Below are 5,775 nucleotides of genomic sequence, written 5' to 3'. Positions count from 1 at the left end.
TCTATTGATGATATTTAAGGCTGTTGACAAAACTTCTTTTGCAGGCTTGTTAGAAGAATGTTGTTGGTGCATGTCTGTGAAAAAAATATATATTATATATATATATAATATGCATATTATATACATAGATGATGATAATGCCGATGTGAGGGGAAGGGGTCCCTCATTAAAATGGCCCAGCTAGAGACATCACCAGGCACGGCGGTGGTCCCATCTGTGCATGGTGGCAAGGGTTTCTTTCCAAAATTTATTTGGCAGGAAATAAAAATCCTTTTTACTATTTCCAAACTGTTCAAAGCCTTTGTAGTTCACAAGAGGATGCACAAAATAGGAATTCTTTGATGGCTTTAGTGTGCACACAAGAAAGGAGAGAGAGCTGAGGACATGAAGAGAGGTCTGTCAGAACGCACAGCTTACCAAGTTACCCTTTCAAGCTTTGGGGGGAGGGGGGTGGTGGCAAGCACATTCAGTTTCGCTGGTATCAAACTTCAGTTAAAATTAATTTACATATACAAACACACACACACACACACACACACACACACACACACACACACACCCCTCTGGTGCCCCCCCCCCTTTTTTTTGGTTTTTCAAGACAGAGTTTCTCAGTGTAGCCCCGACTGTCCTGGTACTCTCTCTGTAGACCAGGCTTGCCTTGAACTCAGAAATCTGTCTGCCTCTGCCTCTGCCTCTGCTGGGTAGTGCTGATCAGGTGTGAGATGCTAGCTCTGGGTGTAAGCCCATGTGCTTTAAGAATTCAGTAACTGGCCGGGCGGTGGTGGCGCACGCCTTTAATCCCAGCACTTGGGAGGCAGAGCCAGGCGGATCTCTGTGAGTTCGAGGCCAGCCTGGGCTACCAAGTGAGCTCCAGGAAAGGCGCAAAGCTACACAGAGAAACCCTGTCTCTAAAAACCAAAAAAAAAAAAAAAAAAGAATTCAGTAACTAAGCTGGGCATGGTGGCACATGCCTTTAATCCCAGCACTCAGAGGCAGAGGCAGATGGATGTCTGTGAGTTTGAGGCCAGCCTGGTCTACAAAGCAAGTTTCATGACAGCCAGGACTGTTACACAGAGAAACCCTACCTTGAAAACCAAAACAAACAAAAGAATTCAGTAACTAAGGGGGAATGGCTTATTGCTTTTACAGAGGACCCAGGTTCAGTTCCCAGCACCCACATGGCAGTTAAACAACTACCTGTAACTACAGTTCCAGGGGATCTGACACCCTCTTCTGGCCTCCCTAGGCTCTGGCAAGCTGGTGGTACACATAAACATACAAGTCGTGTGCATACACATACACACAAATTAAAATAAGAATTCAGTAACTATGACTGAATTGCATTTATTAGAAGACCATTGTATAACAAAAGAAAGAAAAAAACAGGCCAGTTTCAGGTTTTCACAACACTCAAAACTAACTAAGCCGCAGGCTGAAAACTGGATCTGAGGTAAGGATCTAGATTAGAATCTGGTAGAGCAGCCAGGCGGTTGGTGGTGTGCACACCTTTGATCCCAGCACTCAGGAGGCAGAGGCAGGTGGATCTCTGTGAGTTCAAGGCCAGCCAGGTCTATAGAGTAAGTTTTAGGACAGCCAGGACTGTTTCACAGAGAAACCCTGTGTGTGGGGGGGGGGGGGGTAGGAGAAGAATTTCATGAAGCAACAGAAAGCAGGCGAGACTACTTGCTACTTGAGCTCAGGTAGGCCATCACGGAGGGATGGCCTGTGGACAGTATCAACTCAGACACACCGTCTAGGTGTCTGCCGAGCATCTATCAGAAGCCCAGACTGTTGCTATGATCGGCAGGCTTTCCTGAACCCAAGAACTGGCTGAACAGGACAGTTCGTTATTTTTCACCCACAAACTTCTTCAGAGAAGCCACCCGGTCCTACTGCAACTCTCGTTTGCAAAATAAATAAAAGTAAAATTTAGCAAAGTAAGCTTTTAGGCCCTTACCTCCTATCCAGACTGTAGTCCCGGGGTAGGGGTTCCCAGTGTCTCCTCCTAACCAGACTGTAGTCCTGGGGTAGGGATTCCCAGTGTCTCCTCATCTTGGGTTCTTCTTAGATCAAGGTCACATTGGAAGTTAGAGATCCTCTTGATTTCTGGATCAAATGCAAATCCTGGCATTCATCAGGCGCCTGCTAGAATAGATGCCATCTGAGCACCCCTGGGGCACCCCACACTTCTGGCTTATCCCCAGATGAGGGGTGGACAGTCTAGTTGCAGATTAAAGCTATGAAAAGCAATCGAGCAGCTGGAGACAGCTGCCCTGTCTAAGCACCCCCGTAGTCATGGTGACCCCTGGGTCAGGGTGACTGGAGTTCTGTGACGGATGGTCATTCACAGAGGAGGAAAAGGTAGTGAAGAGCGAGGCTCCAACTAATGAGGGAGTTTGAGGGCTTTTTCTTTAACAACAGTGGCTTCCAATCAGAAAAACGGATGATGGACATCCAGCTCTTCCACCCACAAAGGGCAAAGTCTCCTGCCTGGACAGTCTGTTTGCTGGGGGGAGGCAAGCCTAAGGGGAGGGGGAGCCTTTCCCAGGCTAATGTAGCCAGATGGACATGGGACACCTGCCACTCAGGGCAGTGCACCTCACCCGGCGGGCTGCATTGTCTGCTTAGTGATTCCCGAATGTGAGACACGCCCTCTTCACCCAGTTTCTCAGCACCCAGGTGGAGTTTAAGTAGAGGGCTGCACAGCGGCTGCCTCCGCGAGGTCATGCCAGTGCCACGGGGCACAAGAGCTAGCCCGTCTCCTGAGCGAGCACCATGCAGGTGGTGGTTAGTATCCGCCTCTCCCCAGGGAAAGAACATTCTGGGACTCAAAAATGGAAGGTTAGGTGAATTTTTGCAACTTTAAAAAAGAGAACATTCTGTGGAGTGGAGTATGGCGCATGCTTTAATCCCAGCACTCGGGAGGCAGAGGCAGGCGGATCTCTGTTGAGTTCAAAGCCAGCCTGGGCTACAGAGTGAGTTCCAGGACAGTCAGTGCTGTGTACTGAAACATTGTTGCAAAACAAACAAAACCAAAACAAAAAAGAATACTCTGGTTTGTGAGCAGTGCAACCTGGGAGATAATTTAGGCCTCACTTTGTAATAATGTAGAGGTGGGGACCCACTTAGAGACCGACTACCAAGAGGTGGAAAAACATGTCCAAGGTTATACCGTTATAATCAGCAGGACTGGGATTCGAACCTAGCAGTCTGCCTTAAATTAGTTTTCATTAATTCTTTGTTTGCCACAGCTTGCTCCTGGAAACTGTAATTCGTGGTCAGTCTAGATTAGTCTCTGTAGATGGAACTCGTTCGAGTGGAGGTGTTGTTCAGGCCTTTCCTGGGACGATACATGCACAACAGTGTTGATTGGTTTAAGAGGTAGAGGTTTGGGGCTGTGTGGGAGCCCACAGAGGTCTCCTAATGAGATCTGAGCTTGCTTTACCAGCAGGGCTGCATAAGAGGATGAAGGGACCACGGACCTGGGTACCAAGTGTTTAGAAGGGTCTACACCTGGATGTATCTAGCAAGGGGGAGGTCTTTTCCCTTGCCCGGTGGCATTGTTACAAAAAGCCCTTTTGAATAAAGTTCTGGGACGCTGGGTCCTCCAGAAGCTATCCTGTGTTTCTGTCTTTCCTCTCATCAGCTTGGCCTATCATTCTACCTGATATTTTCTTATCCCTCTCTCCTCAAGAGTACCCAGGGAAAGGTGGGGGCAGGTCCCCCACAGGGCTGGAGAGGGGTCTCAGTGGTTAGGAGCACCATCTGCTCCTTCACAGGTGTCTTGTGGTTAGGAGCTCTATCTGCTCCTTCAGAGGCCCAGGGCTTGTATCACAGCACCACATGGCAGCTCACAACCACCTATTAACTCCAGATCCAGGGCATCTGGTGCCCTCTTCTGGCTTCTGTGGGCTCCTGCACACACATGGTGCACAGACATACACTCACACACACCCATAAAATATTTTTAAAAAGGAGATTTGAGACAACCTAGATTTCTACCAATAACAGCCAGAAGCTTGGCCTAGTGGTATACTCCATAAAATGTGTACCTATACTCTTTTTTTTTTTAAAGATTTATTTATTATGTATACGGAAGAGGGTGCCAGATCTCATTACATATGGCTGTGAGCCACCATGTGGGTGCTGGGAATTGAACTCAGGTCCTCTGGAAGAGCAGCCAGTGCTCTTAACCTCTGAGCCATCTCTCCAGCCCATGTACCTGTACTCTTAAAGGAGAATTACCATGCATAAAAAAAGACAGACTACAGAGGCTGGAGAGATGGCTTCGTGGTTAAAAGTATTGCTGCTCTTAGAGAGGACGGGGTTCGGTTCCCAGCACCCACAGCAGGTTGCTCACAACTGCCTGTAACTCCAGCTCCCGGGGATCCGAAGGCACCCGTGAGCTTGTGGTGCACAGACAGAAAGCAGGCACACACACGCACAGAAAAATGTAAAAGGACGGACTATGCGCTGCGCAGGGATGGTAACATAGCAATACTGGTTTTTCCGTTCTCCAATGTTCCAGAAATTTTGTGAGATGGTTCTTTTTCAAGTTCAGCCTTGCTTCTCGACTCTGCCAGTCTTTGTTTCTTCTGGTGCTGGATATCGAACCCAGGGCCTTACACAGCACGTGCTATCCAAGTGTCTGCCACTGTTCTTCTAAAAAGTTGTCCACAGTTCCCAACCATCAACAAGGAACAAACCTAAAGAGATGGATCGAGAACCCAGTCCATAAAGTATCCGCCATGCAAGCTTGAAGACCCACGTCTGAGCCCCCAAGTCACACTCAACTCCAGGCACGGTGGTACACGCATGCCTATGATCCCGGCACCGGGAGGCGGAGACAGCGAGCTCTCTGGGACTCACTGGCTAGCCAGGCCTGCTTGGCAAGCTCCAGGCTAATAAGACTCTGTCTCGAAAAACAACGTGGAGGCCACGCACTGCGGGACACACCTTTAATCCCAGTATTTGGGAGGCAGTGGGAGGTGGATCTCTCTGAGTTCAAGGCCAGCCTGGTCTACAGAGTGAGTCATGTACAGCGGGGTTACATAGAGAGACCTGGTCTCAAAACAACTTAAAAAAAAAAAACAAAGACAAGGGCCACTTGGGCTGCTGACCTCTGGAACACACATGCACTCTGACCTCCTACCCGAAGAGTTTTAAAAGAATGCTTCTCTGGGCAGAAGGGCGTCAAGTCACTACATGATGTAACAGTTTTGCATTCCTACTACAGGCACAGGGTCCCGGGCTCCCCTCTCAGCTAACACTGGTGGCACAGCTGTGACCCCAGCACTCAGGAGGCAGAGGTAGGAGTCGGCAAAGGGCAAGGTCTCCCTCAGTCACACACTGTTTGGGGCTAGCCTGAGCTATATGAAACAGTATCAAGGGGGTTAAAGAAAAAAGTGTGGAAAAAGATGGCAGGCAAAACCAACCAACCAAGAAACCCACAGCTTTTAAAGGAAGAGGAGAGATGTGTCAATTTCTCATTAAATCACCGCTTGTTCAGGAAAGAGAGCTGGAAGTAGCCCTGAATGGCATCTGAATGAAAATACCCCCCGAAAAAGGACAGCAGTGACACCCCAGAATGAAAACAGAATCCTGAGAGCCCAGCAGGCGCGGCCGTGAACTTGAGCTCCGGGGCTGACGTTGCTGGCAGTCTATCACGGACAGCCTCTCTCCCGGCTGCAGTCTATGAGCTGCCAGTGTTTACCTGGGAGACCATCTGGGAGCCAGAGGCAAAGGCAGGCAAACACACCGAAGCCCGCGAGCAAC

This window comes from Peromyscus maniculatus, chromosome 21, assembly GCF_049852395.1.
Source record: "Peromyscus maniculatus bairdii isolate BWxNUB_F1_BW_parent chromosome 21, HU_Pman_BW_mat_3.1, whole genome shotgun sequence".
Lineage (NCBI taxonomy): Eukaryota > Metazoa > Chordata > Mammalia > Rodentia > Cricetidae > Peromyscus > Peromyscus maniculatus.
Note: the sequence above shows the minus strand (reverse complement) of the source record.